Source organism: Oryctolagus cuniculus, chromosome 21 (assembly GCF_964237555.1).
Source record: "Oryctolagus cuniculus chromosome 21, mOryCun1.1, whole genome shotgun sequence".
Classification (NCBI taxonomy): Eukaryota; Metazoa; Chordata; class Mammalia; order Lagomorpha; family Leporidae; genus Oryctolagus; species Oryctolagus cuniculus.
Window position 1 is genome coordinate 17,537,900 of NC_091452.1, and position 20,891 is coordinate 17,558,790.

The 20,891-nt window shown below is 57.9% G+C and overlaps 1 protein-coding gene across 3 annotated transcripts in view; it reads right to left on the reverse strand.

Annotated features, from left to right (window-relative positions):
• The window catches only part of CMKLR1 (chemerin chemokine-like receptor 1), a 36,027-nt gene that overhangs the window by 14,507 nt on the left and 629 nt on the right, over positions 1–20,891 (reverse strand). Inside the window, exon 1 of one of the 3 annotated variants that reach the window (XM_017338067.3) lies at positions 16,906–20,366. The exons of 1 other annotated variant lie outside the window; for it this stretch is intronic. The gene's annotated coding sequence lies outside the window, so the exon portion shown is untranslated. Of the gene's footprint in view, positions 1–3,993; positions 4,187–16,905; positions 20,367–20,891 lie in introns of those variants that run through there. One more of the 3 variants, XM_008249346.3, reaches the window with a different exon arrangement.

Here is a 20,891-nt window from a genome sequence, read left to right on the forward strand (position 1 = left end):
CAGGGAGTCGGGCTGGTGACGAGCTTGTCACATCACGGTCGCTGCACCGTGTCACAGGAAAGGATGGTTTACCCCGGGGGATAGGACCTTGGAAAGCGTCTCCACGGCTCCCTCGGTGGAGTCGCGCTGTCAGGAGCCAAGGAGAACTTGGCAGGGGACAGGCCCCCTCCCAGGCTCTCCTCGTGTTCCGTCCGCCCGCCAAGGCGCTCGGCACATCTGGCCGGAGCAGCCCCGCCAGGGCCCATCGCGGCAGCGCCTCCGCTCCAGGCCACCTCCTTGGGAAGACTTCCTGTCTCCGCAGCTCCTGTCTCAGGAGGAAGTGCGCTCAGCATGGGCCCCGGGAGCCAGGAGCGCGGTTTGGCACCTTCGCCTGGGAGAGGTCAGAAAACAGAGCTTCTATTGGAGGGGGAGGGGAGGGCAGGGCGGGCCGGTCCGGGCAGGCTGACTCAAGCCCTCCGAGAGGCTGGGAAGCTTCCGATGTGGAGCTTGGCCTTGACGTCCTCGGGCTGAGCTCAGCGGGCCAGGGAGCCTTCCTTCCAACTCTCTGATCCTCCTCTCTCCCTTCCTCCGTCCTGCCGAGAAGGATTTATTAAGCACCTATTATGCGCCAAGCCTCAATCTGGCGACTGGGCACACCTCCAGACACGGCCCTGCTGCATGACAGACGCCAGCAGTGATACACATGTGAACCCACCATGAAGAAGTGACACACGTGTGAACCCACCATGAGGAAGGCAAACACCTCTGGAGCCAGACCATCTGGATCTGGGTCTCTGCTCTGGCCCCAGCCTGCTGTGTGGCCTTGGGAAAGTCACAACCCCTCTCTGTGCCTGTTTCCTTGTCCGGAAAGTAGAGGCGATTGCATGCCTCCTCCTTCCCCAGATGGAGCCCACATCGGTGACGGTTTAGAAGTGTGCCTGGTTCGTGGGAAGTGCAAAACCCAATGACTGGAACAGCGGAGGGAGGGGCATGGCAGAATCACGAAGGGGTGTGCTTGCTCAGGTAGAGAAGTCTTTCTGAGCAGGTGACGTCCAAGTGAGTGCCTGGTGGGGGGAGGGGAGACGTGCAGCTCTCTGGTGGCAGAGACTTCTGGGCTGTGCAAAGGGCCTGGGGCCAGGGGCCCACTGGGCAGCATCAAGAACAGCAAAGACCTGAGGGTTCATCCATCCTCTGAGCCAGTCGCCAGCGGGCACCTGCTAAGCACCACACACCTTCCAGAAGCTGTGCGGAGAAGAGGGCCCAGTCCCCGGCCTCACACAGGGCAGGTGGCAAGGCAGGGATCACAGTGTGATTGGTCACCTGAAGTCCAGGCGTCCAGCACACGAGTCCGACTGGGCCTGCTCCACAGGCAGGGCGGGCTCCCTCACAGTCCCCGCTCAGCCCTGCTGTCTGTCTCCTCAACTCTGGCGTGAACTGTCAGCTGCAAGTCTCCTGCCTGGCCCTGGTGGCCACTGAGTTTGTGGCCCTGGCTCTGCTTGAAGCTAAAGAAAGGGGCTTCTTGGAGGAGGTGGCATTGGAGCTGGACCTTGAAGGGTGCACAGGCTTTGGCAGGTGGAGCAGTGGAGGGAGAAGGCACTGTGTGTGCAAAGGCAGAGGATTGATAACGTGTGTGTGTGCATGTGTGTGTGGGTGCGTGTGTGTGTGCGTGTGCCTGTGTGTGCTGGGATGAGGGAGGTGGCGGAGGAGAGAAACGAGGTTCAGACTGAGTCCCTCTGCAAGCCACCTGCTTCATCCTCTGGGCAACAGGGAGCCATGGGTGGCCGCAGGCAAAGGGCACCCAGCTGTCTGAAGAGACTCCGGCTCCTGGCATAGGCGGCCGATGAGGAGGCTGCGGTGCAGGAGGGGGCCTGGGGAGCTGAGGGTCGGGGCAGTCACCGGGGGCTCCAGGAACCAGGGGTCCCGTGGAGAGCTGAGGGGCCTGGCAATCTCCTGAATTTTTTTTTTTTTTTGAGGACTTTCCCTCAGCCCACGTGCACAGGTTTGCTTCCAGAGCTGTTTCCATGGCAACCGCCAATGCTGCAGGGAGAGTCTTGGATGGAACAAGGAGCAGGGACTCTCAGATGATTGAGTCTTCGTGGGTAAAAGCCAGATCACCAGAGAGGGCCCCCCCAGGCTGGCCCCCAGACTGAGGCCCATCTCTCACCAGAGCCCCTGATGCTGCAGATGAAGCCTGGTCTCCATGGTAACTCTGTCCTCACTGACCCAGGGTCTCCGTGCCCGGGGGAGGGGAGAGACAGCATCGAGGCCTGCAGAGGGGCAGCCTGACAGGTGCGCAAGGCAAGATCCATGCTGAAAAGGTAGGCGCACCCCAGGACAAGCGTACACGGCAGGTAAGTCTGAGACGCTCCTCAGGAGATGAACACAGCTGCAGGCAAAGGACGGCCCCTCAGTCTCATTCAGAATCCTGAAGGCTGTTCTCCCAACCAAAACTGCCTGGCACAGCCCCCTGCAAAGCCTTGAATGCTGCCACCAGCCCAGAGTTCGACGGTTCACTCCCCCACACTGCAGGAAGGGCAAGAATGGTGACGGCAGAGACCCGGACGCCCTGGAGAAGCAGGAAGGGGCCTTGGGACCACAGGTTTGTCGCCAAATGCCGAGAGGGCCCGAACCCATTCCTACTAACCCCGACCCAGCTAGCGGCTAACAGGAGAGTGTGTGTGTGTCCATCACCTCGAACCTTTGCCACCTCTCTGTGATGAGAACATCCCACGTCCCCTCTTGTTGCCGGTCTCGATTAGACCATGCAGTACGGTTACCCATAACCACCTGCTGTGTGGCAGGCAGGACTCCAGGACTCACTCCTCTCCCGCACCCAGCCTCGGCCTCCTGGGCTGACGGACACACAGGGTAGAGATGCACCCACACACACCCTGTAGATGCCCAGTTGCACTGCACCGGTCCAGACGTACTCAGCTCTTTCAGTACGCGAGTGGAGGAAGCGTCTAGAACTGGTCCTCACCCTCGAGGAACACACTGAGTTTATTAACAACAAATACATAAAGAAGCGTGCCAGGGTGCGGCTGCAAGGGGGAAAGGGTGGCACGGAGTCAGCCTGGGGCGGGGAGGGGAAGGGGGAGGGGGATAACAGGCAGCCGGGCGGAAGGGAGGTCCCCTGGGATTGAGCACCAGTCGCCCTTCCCCTTGGCCAGCCTGGGTGGGGTCAGCAGCCTGGGGTCACCGCAGGGCTGCTGGGGGCGGGAGGTGGCTCAGAGCCCAGGGCCCTTCCGCCAAGTGGAGCTCCGGGAGCCCAGCCAGCGGGGTGCTCCAGGGCCCGTCCTCGCAGGATGGTCGGCTTGGGGAGTGTGTCTCAGCAGAGTCCCCTCACCCCTCCCAGCCTCACCTGGCACTCAACACAAACCCACCCGGAGCAGGCAGCAAGCGACAAGGAGGAAGGGGGGTGGGCACTCGGCACCGCGGGTCGGACTCCACTGGGGACGCCCGCACCTGGGTTCCAGTCCCAGCTCTGCTCCCGCTTTGTTTCCTGCTCGTGCACATCCTGGGAAGCAGTGGCGATGGCTCCATAGCTGTGTCCCTGCCACCCACATAGGCCTCCCTTAGCATCTCCCAGCATGGCTTCTCTCCCGCTGCCTGTTACCAGGTCCTGGAGAGCACCTCTGGGCTCAGAGTAACAGAAACCAATAGGCTGCATGCGACGGCACCAACCCGCCATTTATCAGACCCCAACTGCAGACCCAGAGCCTTCACGCACAACCAACCTTCGAGGGCAGATATTTCCATTCCCATTTTTCATAAGTGGAAACTGAGGCAAGAGGAGCAAGGACATGGACCCAAGATTCCACGGTGGGGGAGCAGCTGAAGTGGGATTTGAACCTGGGCTGTGCTGACTCCAGGCCCACAGCTCCAGGCACCCTGCCTGTCCTTTAGTTCCTGCAGCCCGGCACCTGTAGCCCCACAGGTGCACAGGGCTGGCAGGTGGGCAGCGTCTCATGCACCCCAGCCCCACCTCAGAGAGCCCTAGCAAACCCAACTCACCCGCCTCTGGACAGGGCAGTCTCCACACACGCCGGGCTCCTGGGTCCAGCAGAGGGGCTGGAGAGGCCGCACCAGCCAGGGGTACCCCTGAGAGACCCCAGGGGCCCGAGCAGCCCTAGGAGCCCCCTGCCCGACTGCCAGTCCCAGGCACAGGGGCCATGGGGCCGCCAGGCAGGTCTGGTCCCTTGGAACTGCCTGGCTCCAGGCCAGGCAGCTGACGTAGGGGCTGGCAGGGCTGGCAGTGGCCAGGGGGTGGAGGATGAGAGCCCGCCCTGTTCCCAGGCACTGGAGGGAAGGCCAGGCTGCCCTCCCTCTTGACCCCATCACCACGCTGTCACCTCTCCCCAGACCTTGACCAGGGAGGGGTCTGGCTGGGAAATGCCCCCCCCCCCCATCCCGGCCCCTGCTGCTTTCCACACCCCGGCCTCTGTGGGAAACAAAGCTGGTGGAAGACGAGAGGAAACTTCAGGATCCGGAGAGCCACTGCTGGGAAGCCTTTCTGATCTAGGGGTCTGCGCCCTCGGGTCAGACAGAGAGCGGAGGGGCTCGGGGCGGCAGAGGCTAAGTCGCCCTCAGGACAGGAAACCAGCTGGGCTGCAGCCCAGCCTCGCCGCCGTGTCTCCTCCCGTGTGTGTGTGTGTGTGTGTGTGTGTGTGTGTGTGTGTGTGTAAGGTCCCCTCTGCAGTGGTCCCCGTTCACTGCCGTGACTGTCCCAGGCGAGTCCCAGGGGGCCGGCCACTCCATGCATACGCGAGCCCGGCTCAGGCTAACAGGGCCCGGCCCGTGGCTGCTGTGACTGAAGAGAGAAACTTCTGGGGTCAGAGGAGAGCCAGTGCAGCCCCACCAGTGGCACTTTAGGGAAATCTCATCCCATCCTTAGCAACGCTTCCCCCCCCTTTTTTTTTTAAACTAAACTGAACTTGAGCAACCTGCTGGGTTCATTGCTGGCTTCACCCCTGCCCCTGGGGTCACACAGGACAAGCTGGCCACCTCCCCCCTCCCTGCAGTGGCCACTTCCTCACTTTGACCTTGGCCAGCACTTCCTCTGCATCCTCCTTATCCCCTAGCAGCCAGCTCCCATCAGGCCCATGGAGCCGCTCTCCCCGGGCCAGGCAAGGGGGTGGCCTGCCCGGTGTGTGTGCCTATAGGTCCGTCCATCTGCTTGTTTGCTTGTCCGTGAGCTTGGCCCAGAAGGGAGAAAAGACTCACAAGAGGCTCAGCTGTACTGGGAGTGAAAATTCACACTGAGGGTGGAAGGAAGGAAGGAGGGGAACGCGGGTGGGGAGGGCCACGGAGCCAGGATTGGGGGAAGAATGCAGACGATAAGAAATGTCCTAACTGCTTAGGGCTGTGTCGGGGGAGGAGGAGGGGTGCCGCTCTGGGCTCCCAGGGCCCTGGTCTAAAAAAGGGAGGCCGGTGAGTCGGTCACGTGCTCCTCGCCCCAGACAAAGCCCTAGGGGAATTACAAGGCTGCCAGCTGGCTGCTGGGAGCTGGACTTTCTGGGGATCTCTGGACAGAGGGTCCTGCGGGACCCAGGCTGGCCACGGCCACCAGCTTCCACATGTCAAAGCGGCACTAAGCCCCCACTGGGCACAGGACTGTGCTTCCCAGACATGCAGTGGGGACGGGTCCAGCCTTCCAGGTGTGTGCAGAACACCCCAGAGAGGGCCGGAACCGTGAGGCCTCCGGGTCATGCTTCCTGTTGTCAGTCCTGCCCCTTCCCTAAGTGCTTGCTTTTTGTTTGGGGAATATTTGCTTGCGCATAATGAGATGTCTTAAGGAGGGGACCCCAGGTCTAAACACAAATTCACTAACGATTCATACAACCTCATCCACGTGGCCGGAAGGTCTCTCTGTACACCACTTTTAAACAGTTTTGTGCAGGAAACAAAGCCATCACGGCACTCAAGACACACTTCAGGTTTTGGATTTTGTGATTAGGGACGCTGGGTCCATGTCTGCAGCCGTGACAGGGACATAGCCACACCCGTAGGGGAGGCCCCGCCACCCTCACACATGCTTGTCTGCTAAGCTGTTTCATGAAACAGGAGCTCCCGACGAGGTCGCCCACAACCGCTATGCCCTGCATGCCGGTTTTCCCAGGGCAACTCCCGCCTGCACCTATGGTCGCAGCAAAAGCTCACATGGCTTCCTGACGCCCAGGTTTCCTGACTCCTGTGTCTCAGGGTGGGAGGGGGGCCAGTGGAGTTGAAGCGCCTGTGTGTGGCTCTTCCCCATCCACCTGTGCCGTGCCCTGCAGGGAGCACTTGGCCCGGGTCATTCAGTTCCTAAAGCTGTGGCCACCACTTGCCAGATGAACACACAGAGGCTGAGAGCTACTTTGCCATGTGCCAAGCACCTGTGCCACGACCTTTCCAGGATTTGGATGTCAGCTGGTTCCGCACAGACTGCTGCTCTCCCTGCCTCCGTTCTCCAGACGTGGGGACTGAGCTTAGCTCACAGATGAAAGGCTGGCCAGCCAAGGTCTCTGCCATCCAGGCCCACGAGTTGTGGACCAGGGGCAGGTGACTTGGCCTCTCTGAGCCTTAGTTTGTCTCATCTATAAAATGGGGATGAATCTAACCTTACCACTGGGTGAATGGGTAGCAGAGGCAGGACCAGCACCTGGACCCTGTCCCTCAGCCCCAGCTCCTTCAGCTGCAAGGGCAGGGGCCATGCCCCCTCCCACCAAGAAGCTCACACCCTCGGCAGGACCAGCTGCACACTGGGCAGGACCCACGCAAAGTGCAAAGCCAGCCCCTCATTCACAACTCACTAAGAATTTCAACAGTGACCCCAGAGCATGAAACCAAGCGCAGGCTAAATCTGAGCCCCACCTGCCCAGGAAGCTGGCCCTGCCCTCAGCTGTGAGGCACAGGGGATGGGGGGATCCTTTCCACTTTGCCCGACAGGAGCCTCTCCGTCTGGGCTCCAAGTGTGCCCAAAGGAACCTCCTTCTGTGACACTGAGGGCCAGGTTTCAAATCCCAAAGGCATCCCTGTGATAGTCAAGGAGATAACAGGAATGGAAACCACAGGAGTTAAATTTTTAATGCACTACCTATTAACATAATAACACTCACTCACAATACAATAACGCTTATGAGTGATATAAACGCTCACTGTTAACATGGTAACACTTGCTGTTAGCTTAATGGGCAGCCATTCACAATGCCAATTTGGCGTCTTCCATTTAAGTTCCTGATCAGGCAACACAGCTCCATCTAATGGGTGACATTCAAACCATCTAAAATCACTCAAAGGGAGCAGGTCGTTGGCACAGCAATGAAGACGCTGCTTGGGACACCCACGTCCCACATTGGAACGTCTGAGTTTGAGTCCTGGCTCTGTTCCCAATGCCAGCTTCCTGCTAATGCACACCCTGGGAGGCATCAGGTGATGGCTCAGGTGTTGGATTCCTGCCACCGACGTGGGAGACCTGGCTTCAGCCTCGCCCTGCCCTGGCTTTTGCAGGTATTTGAGTAGGAAACCAGCAGATGCGAGATTTCTCTTGTGTTCTCTCCCCATCTGCCTCTCGCCACTCTCCCCTTGCCTTTCAAATGAACAAATAGATTTAAAACTACCAGAAGTTCAGAAAGCAAAGCTTCGCTTCTACCAGGACGCCGTCCACCCAGTTCCTCCCACATCCATCTCCTGCACTAGTTTCTTACATCCTCTTCTAGTTCCCATAGGCAAACACAAACGCATATTTTATTTTCTCTCCCATTTTGTATCCAAGTTAGTATGTGACACACACCTTCTTACCTCACAATTTATCTCAGAGATGATTTCATATCAATATGCAAAGAGCTTTCCCTAATTGTTGGTAGCTGCATAGTATTCCATCTTAGGACTTGCTAGCATTTAATGAGTCTCTTAGTGTTACAATGGCATAATTAATTACCCTGTGATTAACTATGTGATTAATTCGATGTGTTACCATGTCATAATGAGTCCTGTACTTGGAGGTATTGCAGTGTTACAGTGAATCACCCTGTACTTCTCAGTGTTACAATGTTATAATTAACCACCAGTGTGCTTGTGTTACTACAAGGCCACAATTCACCTTGTATCTGTGTCCTTTGTCCCTTAGTCTCAGCAGAATTCGGGGCTCTCAGGTCCTGCCCTTTCAGAATGGGCAGAGGGGGTTCAGGCCCCCCCCTTTGCACTGACTGTGCTGTTTCAGTTCATCCAGGACACCCCAGACCTTGGACGAGGGTTCCTCATAGAGCCTCGGCCGTGTTTGCAGGACGAGGTCTCAGGAAAAGTCAGGGAGTCTTGATTCCAGCTGTGCCGACTCCTGGCTCTCAGCTTCCACGTTTACCCAAGGGAGGTTTGTCAGCAAGATGGCTGTGGGGGTCAGGGAGCAGGCAGGGCTTCTGCAGGTGTATGAGGGGGGTGGACTCATGCCCGAGGCCTCCTCGCCAGCCCCAGACGGCAGATCTGGACTCTGAGACCACAGAGACGTGGCCAGGCAGGCTGGGAGAAGGAGTCCCTGCAGAGACCCACAGGCGAGCTGTGCCCCATGCTGTCCCTGACCCCCGGGACCGGAACCTGAACCCAGCAGGAGTCGTGTTCTGGAGGTGGCTTAAGGACCATGCAGCTGCTGTGTTCTCTTCCTGGGGCACAGAGGGCCTTCTCTCCTCCATGAACTGGCCCCAGCCTTCCTGCTCCCCCCAGAGGCTTACGAAGAGCAAAACCTGGCGGAGGGCAGGATGTCCACCCATTCCCAGGCAGGAGCCTGCCTTGCCCTCTTTGTGGCACTCCTGTCCTCCCCGCTTGCCTGGCCCAAGGCCCCAGGGGCTGACAGGAACCCTTTGTCTTTCTCCTCGGCCTCCTGCCAAGAATGCAGGCCCATGGCCTCTCTGCTGCCACAGGTATCCCCGGCTGTGGGGAGGGGATGGGCACGCAGCTCACCAAGGTGGCACCTTTTCAAGTGGCCTGGGTTCAAAGCCTGCCACTGCCACTGGTCAGCTGTGTGACCTTGGGCAAATCACTCAACCTCTCTGTGCCCCTGTTTTCCTGGATATCTGTTTCCATGGGAAGGGTGAAGGAAAAAGATGGTCCTAACACCCAACAGTCTATGTGCTCTCTACCAAGAGTTGGCCACGATTTTCATCTTTAAATACTCAGGCAGATGAGGGGCCTCAAAAGCTTTGCTGAAAATGGAATTAAAATAAGTTTATTTGGGGGCAAAACATGTTGAAATCCATGCACGTGAGGAGTCAAAAAGTTCACGAAAAATGCATAGTAGGAAAAAATACGCATAGATTTCAAAACAGCACCAAAATAAACATCTTTCTATTCTTTTTTTTTTTTTTTTTTTTGACAGGCAGAGTGGACAGTGAGAGAGAGAGAGAGAGACAGAGAGAGAAAGGTCTTCCTTTGCCGTTGGTTCACCCTCCAATGGCCACTGCGGCCAGCGCGCTGTGGCCGGCGCACCGCGCCGATCCAATGGCAGGAGCCAGGTACTTCTCCTGGTCTCCCATGGGGTGCAGGGCCCAAGCACCTGGGCCATCCTCCACTGCCTTCCCTGGGCCATAGCAGAGAGCTGTTCTGGAAGAGGGGCAACCGGGACAGAATCTGGCACCCCGACCGGGACTAGAACCCGGTGTGCCGGCGCCGCAAGGCAGAGGATTAGCCTAGTGAGCCACGGCGCCAGCCTCTATTCTGTTTTTCCGTGAATTTTTCAAAGTATCCTCCTATGATCGGACTCCATGTAAATTGCCTGAGCTTTTTAGGCAAAACAAAAATGGCATGTGACCTTAAATCAGCCACATGGATTTTAAAAAGCAAAACAGATAAATAGGAATGAAAATGAAATGCACAACCTCAGAAGAGTTCCAGTAAGTGTTGGGTTTTCTTTTCCCCCAGGGGAGGGGGCTCCCGGGTCATCTCCCCTCAGTGTCTACGGGGCCGGCACGATGGGCCCGGTGCAGGGTGGCGGGGGGCTGCGATGCGTGTCCCACACAGCCCAACCCCACAGGGGAGAAACCACCATGCAGGCTGCCAGCAGGTGGGGGGAGCTTGAGGACGCCTCCAGCAGGGACAGGCGGGAGCCTGCTGTAGCTCAGAGGTGTACCACGCTGGGAGGCCACAGCGGGCCTGGAGCACCCTGCCATGGAAGGACAGGGTGGACAACAGATAGGGAACAGGAGAGGACACGGCACTGGGCCACCGGGCCCTGGTGGGGGGAGGGACTCCAAGAACACAGCACCATGCGCCATCCCTGCTCTAGCTCTGCACCCCAGATCTGCGGAGGCCCCCCAGGACCCCCCGAGCCTCGGAGCTTCCCAAGGAAGCTGTGAGTCTGGGAATCTTCTCCCACTTCTCCCACCACCGCCCTGGGAGAGCCGGAGGTTGCTCTGCAGTGGAGGAACCGCTGTGGCCTCAGGCCGTGTCCCCTGCCTGCTCTGGCAGGCAGTGTAGACCGGGGAGGGGTGGGGGGTGGTGGTGGTGGGGAATTGCCACCTCCAACTCTCCAGCCCCCAGGCCCTGCTCAGCTTCCCAAGCTTGGTTTCTCCAAGCTCGGCTGTGGGGCAATCTTTTCACATTAAAAAGAAAAGAAAAGAGAAAAAGAAAAAGAAAATGAACCCCATCCTGGCCTTGTGGTCTACAAGAAAAGGGAGAGAGAGAGAGACCCGGACTCCTACAGCTTCTCCCTGGCATTCATGCAGGACCTCCCTCACCCCGCGTCCCCAGGCGGCCACTCTCCGCTGGCCGAGACCCCACGCTCACAACCCCATTTCTGCCGCTGCCATGAGCCGCAGGCACCGCAGTGCATGGGGGTGGATGGCTTTGGTTTCCAACTGGACATCTGGCTAGCAGAGGCACTGGAGGGCGTGGGGTGTGGGCCGGGTTGGTTGACCCACAGAAGCCACAGGGATGGCCCCATCATAGGACCCATGCTGGCATGGGTGCCACAGCAGTGTAGCGAGGGTCTGCGCCACGACACGGGTGCCTGGACCTTGGAGAGGGGGACAGGGAGATGGGGATGGCCCAGGCACTGTGACCTCGGGAGGTCAATCCACCTCGCTGAGCCTCACCCTGGACGAGGGAAACTGGGGTGGGGGGATGGACAGGGGGGTGAAGACTGAAGTCAACCCCATTTCAGGGGCTATTTTCTGAGGTTTTTTTTTTTTTTTTGGCTTGCACACAACTTGTTTTTAAATTTTGTTTAAGAGAGAGAAAGAGAGAGCATCTCCAAGCCACTAGTTCATTTCCCAAATGGGTTGAGCCAGGCTGAAACCAGGAGCCAGGGACTCTACCGGGTCTCCCACGTCGGTGGCAGGGACCCAAGCACCTGAGCCGTCACCTGCTGCCTCCCAGGGTCGGCATCAGCAGGAAGCAGGAAGCAGGAGTAGAACCAGAACCCAACCCAGGCCCTGCGATGCGGGGACCCCAGGCGGCACCTGAGCCGTGGTGCCAGGCGCCCGCCCTGGGCCCTGGGGTGAGCACCCAGACATCTCAGGCCTGACGCTCCCCTTCTAAGCAAGCTCACTGGGCTCCCTGCCGTGCTGGTCCATGAATCCCATCCTTTATCCTCCCCACACACCTCATGGCAGGCCCTGTCATCACCTCTACTGTGCAGGCAAGGACTCGAGAGAAAGACAGCGGCAGATGCAAGGCCACCAGCAGGTAACCAAGAGACTCTGGATTGGAACCCAGGTCTGCTTAATGACACAGGCCCCACCACAGAGCAACCCACCAGGGGGTCTGTGCAGGCAGAGAGGTGGTGCGCTAGGAAGAGTGAAGGAGCAAGGGCTCCCTGTCCTCTCTCTGGGCCTCAGTCTCCCTGGCTGTCAAGTAGGACGGTGAGCTCCACCCCTGGCACTTCCCGTGAGCGTGCGAGAAGCCAGCGGGTGGAGGCTCATTTTACAACGTTCTGTTGTGACCAGTCTGAGAGGTGTGACTGGCCCCAGAGGACAATCCGGGTGGCAGGAAGTGGGACTGGGCGAGAGGCCAGCCTGGACCCCGCCTGCCGGCGGTGGAGAGAGGAGACCACAGGCGGCCCTGCTGTCTGGCCAGCCCCCTGGAACATGTGCAACAGGACCGGGCCTGGGGAGGCAGCAGAAAACACGGTGGAAGGACGGGGTGGAGGTCCAGGGCCCAGCCCGACAAACTGCCCCACCCCTACACTGGATAGGCACCGCCCACCGCACCCAGGAGAGGGGCCCCCACCCTGCTCCTGACTTCCTTTTTGTCTGCATTTTTCCATGGCAGGGAAAACGTGAAAGAGAAGCCCGTGGGACCAGGCAGGCCTGGCTCCCCCGCCCCTTCCCCCCGGCACAGCAGGGCTGACAGTTCAAGGTCTCCGCCCAGCCCCAAAGGAGAGGGCAACCAGGATCCGGCCAGCGTTGCATAGCCTGTGGGGGCTCAGGAGCCCTGGCTGCCCCCGTTCCCCTGCCACCCGGCGTGATCTCGGTGAAGCCCCCACGATACCACCAGGAAAGCCCTGGTGGGACCTGAGGCTCAGCGTGGCTCAGCGGGGACTCAGTGCTCACAGCCAGCAAGAGGCAGACATGGGTTGTCCCTGAGCCACGCAGGCTGCAGCTCCTGCTCGCCGGGGGTAGGGGGTCGTCCCAGTCCCACTCGAGGGAAGTCCTTTTTCTTCATGACCCAAATCCCTAACAGCCGACAAGCCCCTCTGTGAATTGAGTCTGGTTGCAAAAGAGACTGAAAACTGCCGGTTCTCCCTGAAGAGCTGCTCGTGACGTCAGCCGGCCCTGCCTCTCACCGGTGGGAGGGCGTCAGGCCCCCCCTCGGATGCCCAGCCCTGCTCCCTCCGACTAGGGCAGGTGGCAGGTGCCCTAGCACCTAGCGGGGTCTCAGTCCCTCTTGTACACCAGGTCTATTTGGTGACCTCGGACCACAGGTGTGGTCCTCAACCAACTCTCTTCAACTCCAGAGAAACCCTCCCAGCCTCCAGCCACATCCGTCAGCAAGTCCTGGGTGGGGGGGTGGGGGGGGACGGAGGGTGGTGGGTTTAAGGGAGCTTGGGGGGGGTAGGGGACCCACACTCAGCCAAGACACTCTTCTCTCGAGCTGGCTTACGAGCCACAACACCCATGAGATAAAGCCACAAAACCACATGCCCTCCGCTGGCTGGGAGTGTCAAACTCAATTAGCTTTGGGTTGTCTGGACTCTTCCTGACGTCCAAGCATTCAAGTTCAAGCGCTGAACTTGGAAGATGCTGAAGTGTGTTGGAACCCTGGGGGGAACTGGGTGGGACCCTCAAGGCCATGCAGAGGGTCCCGGCTCCCTCCTGCCAATCCTGCTGTTCCCTGCTCCCGCCCCCACCCCCACCCCCACCCCCATCCCCCAGCCAGACTCCCCACAGGGACCCAGCCTGCACTGCGCTCCTTGCTGACATCTCGCTCATTTCTGGCCAACTCCCCCTGCAGGCAGCTCCAGGCCCCTCGGTCCTCTGATCCCAGCTCAAATACTCAAGCCTTTCTGAAGCCCTGCTTCTTGGCTACCCCAGTGAAAACTGCTCCCCTCTGATCCCACACTGCACATGAAACATACCAGCCAGGTGCTGCGTGCTTGACAGTCATGGCTCCCTGGGCCCTTACTGCACTGAATGGATGGTGAAGGGGCCATTGCACCACGGGCAGTTTCCCCTGAGCACCCCAACACCAAAGCCAGTCTGCAGGACAGAGGGGACCCTTCCGTCAACTCAGCTGGGCTTGTCTCTCTCTCTCTCTGTCCCATGCTCCTGGCACACAGCAGATGTTCTGTGAATAGAGGCTCTATCCTGGATCCTTTCCATGAGTCCTTCTCCCTCTCTGATCCTCAGTTTTCCCATCTGAAGAATGGGCACATGGACTAGCTCAGATGACAAAATGTTCTTTCCGACAGCCATTGCCATCCACTGGGTTTTATGATCAAGCCTGGTTGGCGGATTGTTTTTAAAGATGGACTCTAGGAGCTGGCACTGTGGTGTGTTGGGTAAGGCTGCCGCCTGCAGTGCTGGCATTCCAGATGGGCACTGATTCCAGTCCCGGCTGCTCCTCTTCCAATCCAGCTCTCTGCTATGGGCTGGGAAAGCAGTAGAAGATGGCCCAAGTCCTTGGGCCTCTGCACCCACGTGGGAGACCCAGAAGAAGCTCCTGGCTCCTGGCTCTGGATCAGCACAGCTCCAGCCATTGCAGCCATCTGGGGAGTGAACCAACAGATGGAAACCTCTCTCTCTCTCTCTCTCTTTCTCTCTCTCTCTTTCTCTCTCTGCCTCTGTCTCTGTAACTCTGTCTTTTAACTAAATAAGTAAATCTTCAAAAAAAATAAAGATGGACTCTAACCTTTCCACCCCTCTCCTCCCATTGAATCTGCCTGGGCTGACGGGTTGCCACAACCAACAGAATGCGGCAGAAGTGACCCAGGGCTGGTGCCAGACCTAGGTCTCAAGAGGCCTGGGAGCTGCTTCTTCTTCCTCTTGTCTTCTTTTAAAATTTATTTCTTTGAAAGGCAGAGTTACAAAGAGAGAAAGGGAGAGACAGAGTGAGAGAGAGATCTTCTACTGGCTGGTTTACTCCCCAAATGGCCTCCATGGCTGGGACTGGGACAGGCCGAAGCCAGGAGCCAGGAGCCAGGAGCTTCCTCTGGGTCTCTCACATGGGAGCAGAGGCCCAAGCTCTTGGGACATCTTATCCTGCTTTCCCTTTCTTCTGTGTTCACTCTTGCAGAGCCCTGGGCCTGCTGGCTGAGATGTCCCCCACCCCCATCCCAGCCCCTCTGGAGGGACCTGCCACGTGCACAGAGACAGCTGGGTCCCAGGGAAGCACAAGGCCATCCTTAACAACCCAGTCCCGGGGAGCTCCTGATGATGCAGCCCACATGCGACACAGCCAGCACCACAGGAGTGAGATGAACCATTCCGGCAGAACCCTGCCCAACTGCAGAACCTGGACAACTAGTGATTCCCAAGCCTCTACATCTGCGGGTGGGGTTTAACACTCCAGGATGAAAGACTGAAATGTCTGGGTTCCCCCAGAGGGAGAAGCACAAGTGACACAGGGTGTCTGGGTGAGGAGTGGGGGTGGAATCCATCCCTGCTCTAGATCATGTCAAGGTCAGGGTCAGGTAACCTTGATGTCAACTCGAGATTCTTCCAGGGCCTGCTGGAAATGAAGGTTCCAGACAGGGAGGGATTCATCCACCGTCAGCAGAACCTGAGAAAGGGAATTTCTTTAGGGGATTTGAACAGGTGACTTGGGAGGAGATGGAGCACTTGATAGCAGCTTCGAGGCAGAGAGAGAGAGAGAGGCACACCGAGGGGCAGCCAGTTGTCACAGCAGTTAAGTCACCTGGGACATCAGCATCCCATATCAGAGTGCCTGAGTCAAGTACCAACTCCCGCCAGCTCCAATCCAGTTCCCACTGATGCACTCTGTGGGAGGCACGAGAGGATAGGCCAAGTGCTTGGGTCATGGCCTTCTATGTGGGAGACCTGGGTGGAGCTCTTGCACCCTGGCTTTGGCCTGGCCCCATCTTAGCTGTGGTAGGCATTGGAGGAGTGATCCAGCATATGGAGGATCTCTCCCCCTCCCCCTCCCCCTCCGTCTCTCAGGAGAGAGACAGGTAGAGGCAGGAATCAGGAGAGCTGAGCCACTGTCTGAAGGCCCGACACCACCTTCATGGCGATCATGATAGCAGCAACAGGAAAGGAATCCATCTGCTACCTGAACTTGGCCTTCATCTAACACATAGGAATTCATAGTTTCTGGAGACTGCTCCAACCAACTCGGCTAGCCAGGCGTGGACATGTTCTTTGATCACAACCCCAGATCATCAACTGAGCCGCTGCTACAAGCCACAGAGCACAGCAGACCCTCTCTCAATAAGCCCGAGATGAGAGAAAACCGAGGCTCAAAGGCGTACGTAGCCATGTGACAAAGGCGGCAGGTGCCACACAGGGCCAGAACCCAGGACTGCCCTCACCCTGCTGTGCAACGCCCTCTCCCTACTGAGGCTCCCACGCCTCTGACGCCTGGGTCCCAGGAGGAAAGTTGCATCAACCTCCCCGCCCCCACCCTCCTTGCACAAGAGCCACCCTCAGCAGGAGCTCAGGGCCCGGATCGCAAAACCCAAGTCACGTTCGCCGAAAAAGCAGAACCGATCCTGACATCTGACCTCCCTGCTGAGTCAGCTGCTGGCGCTGCCGGCATCACCGGAGCACGCCCCGCCACCCCCAGGGTCAGACGCGAAGCCAAGAGACTGGCCCAGAGGACTTTACCACCTGAGAACCCAACGCCACCAGGCCCCAGACGCCCACACCCACCCAGAGGTGCAACTTCAAAGTCCAGTCTCCTGAGAGTAACAATGGAGAGCTCTTCATGGAGATGCCCACCTGCTATACCAAGTGCTTTGTGTGCATTAACCACTGAATCCCCACAACCCGATGAAGAGGCCTCACAGGACCCCCACCTTACACACGCAGAAGCCGACAGCATCAGGAGTTAAAAGGGCAGAGCTGAGAGCTAAACCTTAGAACACTCGGCTCTGGGCTCTGTGGGCGTCACCACACCACTGCCGACCACCGCCACCCAGACACCAACATTCCTTTCTTCGATGGCTCCATGTGGAATTACTCCTTCTTGGTTCTACCCAGCAGGTCAAGAAATTCTGATCTTTCCCAGTAGTACTTGTGACCAATTCTACAAAATGTAGAAGCTGCAAACAGAAACAAATTTACTAAGCTTTCCTGAAACTGCCTGAAACCAGCATAGCCTGAATCTGGAGGAAGCACAAAGTGGCTGCCAGTGACTGGTCCCTTTCTCTGCATCCCAGGCCTTGCCTTGGGCCTCCGAAAGCAGCCCAAGTCCTATTCCTACCATGGGATCTGAGAATGTCACTTAATCAGTCAAGGCCTCATTGTCGTCACCTCTGCAGTGGATGCAGGCATGACTAACCCGTGGTCCCTCTAATGTCCCACCAGGACAGCGAGCCCGTCTTTCTCACCATCCTGGCCTGATGAACAAAGCGGTGGGTACGTAGCAGGTGCTCGTGAGTGACTGTTGAGTGAATGAGGACAGCACGTGTCACACGTCTGTCTCCCGCACGCAGGGGTCTCCGGAACAGGAACTGGGCCTGACTCCTCCTCCTGTCTCACGTTGCTTCAGCAGCCCCTGCTCTGGCTTTGTTCATTCGCTCTGTGCTTGGCCTACTCAAGGCCTCGACACCACCCAGGACCCCAGGACTCCCACCCACGCTGCCCCTTCTCTTTTCCATGGCTGGCGGTGACACTGGGCTTCCTCAGGCCACGAGAATCAGCGACCAAAACCCATTCTGGGGACTGGGACAGTGACTCTGAGCTTCCACTTTCTTTATGCCCAGCCCCGGGAAAGTCCAGCCCAAGAAAATCCCCGACCCTAACCAAACACACACACACACACATGTGCACACACATACGTGCACACACATGTGCACACACATGCACATACGTACATGCACACGTGCACATGAAATTCAGAGGTGATAGGCACAAATCCGTTCCGCTCAGTCGCTGACACACTCAGTACAACTTGGACTCTCGTTTCTCTTTTCCGGGAGGGAAGAGAGGGGCCGTGGCCCGAATTCCAGAGCCATCCCTGTTTGGGGGTCTGGAATCTGGGATTTTACTCAGTGTGTCTGGTGGGGATTATCTGAAGGGCAGCAAAGCCCTTGTGAGTGCAACGTCACCACCATGTTGACTCTAAGACAAAACGTAGACAGGCCTAGGATCAGATCATGGGAGACACCCACGCGGCCACTGTGTCCACCATAGCAGTGGTGAGCTGCCCACGAAACCTGCGCAGCCTTCGCTGGGGCACAGAGGCCACTGCCGAGAACTCCACGTTTGGCCCAGTGTCGTCTGCCGCTAGGTGGACTGCGGGACCTGCCGTCCCGTGTGCGTGGATGTGATGGACGCTGCTTCCAGGCCACAGCAGGTGACAGGCACACAGGCCACCTGCACACCTGCCTTCACCTTTTGCAGCTAACAGGACAATGAGGATGTCCTGGGGGGGGGTTGGTGGTGGGCCACCTGATGGGTCACCGATGCTGTGGGTTGGAGAGTTACACACACTCCCCAGATTCACAAAGTCTTACGACAAGGACACTGGGAGGATGGGGATTTAACCCAGTGACGTCTCCAGGTGGGGCTTTCAGGGGTGATGGAGTTGGGTCGTTTGGTGGCTGAATCCTGGTGGCTTCATAGGAGCCCACAGACAGAACACAGACAGACACGCGTGCTCCCTTCTGCCACGGGGCACTCTGTGCTCTGTCAGCAAGGGCACCACTGCCAGAAGCCGAACCAAGGGGACTCGGGCCATCCTGGGCTGTGACCCTCCAGAACTGTGGGCCAGCGCAAACCTCTTTTCTTCATCGATTTTGTTTTTAGTCATCACATGCTCTGAGCCTCCCTCTCTTACTGCAGCTGCTACCCTAACAAATACAACCTCCAACAGATGGCACAGTGCTGGCCAGAGAGCTGGGAGTGCCTTGCACGAGGTCACACCGCAAGTTCAAGTTCATGCAGCCAGGCCTACTCCTTGGAGTAGATGTGTGGTTTCCAGCCATCCCACAGAGCCGTAAGGTTTCCCAGAGGCCCCTCGGCAATGAGAACAAGGGTGAGCAGGCTCCAGCCCGGAGTCCTCTGCTTCTGTCTCGGGGCAAATACCACTGCTATCCGCTTCGGAATTCACTTCCCCCTACACTTTCGCTTGAGGGAAGGAGTCTGTGGTTTGCGATAGTCCGAAAGCCCCTACACTGGAGGTGGCCAACACGCTCCAACCCTCCACGGGGCAGCCAGTTTCACTTCTCTACCAGCCTCCCCGTCTCAGCTGCTGACACAGGCGTGTGGCTTTACAGCAGCGCACAGATATTTGCTTAGGAAGGAAAAAAGAAACCTCAGTGTGGAGCACCCAGAAATGTGAACAGGGAGCAGGACCACTCGGGACCAGCGGTTCTTAGCGTTTGGGGTGCATTCAAGTGTCCTGGGGTGCTAGCCTCTCACACAGACACCTAAGCCTCAGCCTCAGAGGGTCTGATTCCCAAAACTGAAGCTTTAGGGAATGCCCGTGATTGTTCTGACGCGAGCGGTGCACTTGGGGCTCTCTGAGTCTTCTTCATAGCCTTGTAGCTGGCAGTGATGGCTGCACCAGGGATGTGGCTCAGAGACCGTGAAGGACGCCTTCCCCTGGGAATCTGAGCTTCACCACGCCACTGTACAGAAATCAGCACTACTCTCTGTGTGTTCCAGAGGGGTGCCCCAGGCCTAGGCAGCTTGGTAACGCACGAGTGGCTGTGCACATGACACCTGACGTGACAGGGCCCTTGCAGGCGACAAGCCCCCGGCCCAGGGCTTTCCCTGTGCGATCTTATTTACTCTTTATGAGAATCCCATGAGGAAGTTGCTCTTCCTTTCCCATTTTATAGATGAGGAAAAGGAGGCATGAAGGTCGCTCTGGGTCCCTCAGTGAGCAGGCAGCTGGCCCATTCAAACCCAGCCCCATGGCCTCCGTGCCCCGTTCTGTCTCACGGACGTCTGGAGTCAGAACCCCTCCCTAGCGCTCAGTTTCCCAGTCTGTAACATGGGCACGTCAGTAGTACCTGTATCATAGAAGCCTGGTGAGGAATCAGGAAAAGCATCTCAATCTAGTAGGCACAGGGCAAGCTGAGAGAAGTTGCCAAGTAGCATCTGTGGGACGCGACCTTACCACATTTCACAGATGGGGACACAGAGCTGGTTACTTTATTTGTCCCATGAGCCTAACATATGCTAGCTCTTGTGCAGAGGGCTGGGGATTCAGGGAGAATAACAGTGCCCCACGTCTGGTTCCAGGAGCGCCAGGCTAGCAGGAGAGGCAGATGAGACGGCTGACATGACACCCGCGTGGCAGGTGCTCTCACAGGGGAAACCCAGCAGACAGGCTGGTCCCAGCAGTCAAGCCAGTGAGGGGAGTGACCCGCCCAAAGTCAAGTTTATTTACACCCTGAGGTTTTAGGGAAGTCAGAGGCCCTGTGCACCGAGGGGGAGCCTTTCCCCTGCGCCTCTCTCTACCTGACACCCACCCCCAGCCTCTGCCACTGCACATCAGTAGCTCAGGCTAAACCTTCTTTCTAAAGCAAACTCCAGCCACTCCTCCTTGCACCAGGGGCCTCACGTCCCCCACGGCCACCACCACGGCAGGCGAGACAGCAGGAGGGGCAGCAGACCTGCACAGAGGGTTGGCCCTGAAGAGAAGGCTGGGTGCAAAAGCAGAGACTGGAGCTTTTTCTAAGCTGAAGAAGAAGGCAGAATCGGGACCTGCTCACTTCCTTGCTGGGCAAGCTCAGGCCGGTGACCTGACCTCTCTGAGCCACCAGACTCGCACTGGGTAGCAGCTGCTTGATCCACAGCAATGTGGATCACGCACCTAAAACATGATCTGAAAGCAGACGGTGCGAGGGGTGGGGGGGAGTGGGCTATTTTCAACAGGGAGCTGGGCAAAGGGTCCGTAGTCTCCATATACAAAGGACTTGTGAAGAGGAACAAGACAAGGATCAGCAGGCGCATAATGAGGGAAACGAGAGTGGCCTTGGACAGGATGATCCCACAAGAAAAGTGCACACTAAGCTTGCACAAGGCATCAACGTTAATAAAGAAATGCAAGCGGAAGCATCCTGAGAAATGACTCAACTTCTCTTCAGGGATAGGGCAGGGAGAAAAGTCGCACCCCGATACAACACACAGCATGTCACCTTCCAGGGGGACCCAAGCATTGCACCTCTGGAAAGGTGGCCACGGCCCCCGCACACAGAGGTGGGGCCCCAGGTGAGCCTCCACGGCTGCACCGCTACAGTCACGAGAAACCACGGAAGTCGGTGCAACAGCAAGGAGCTGAATCCCAAGACACAGTGACTAGGTAGCCATAGA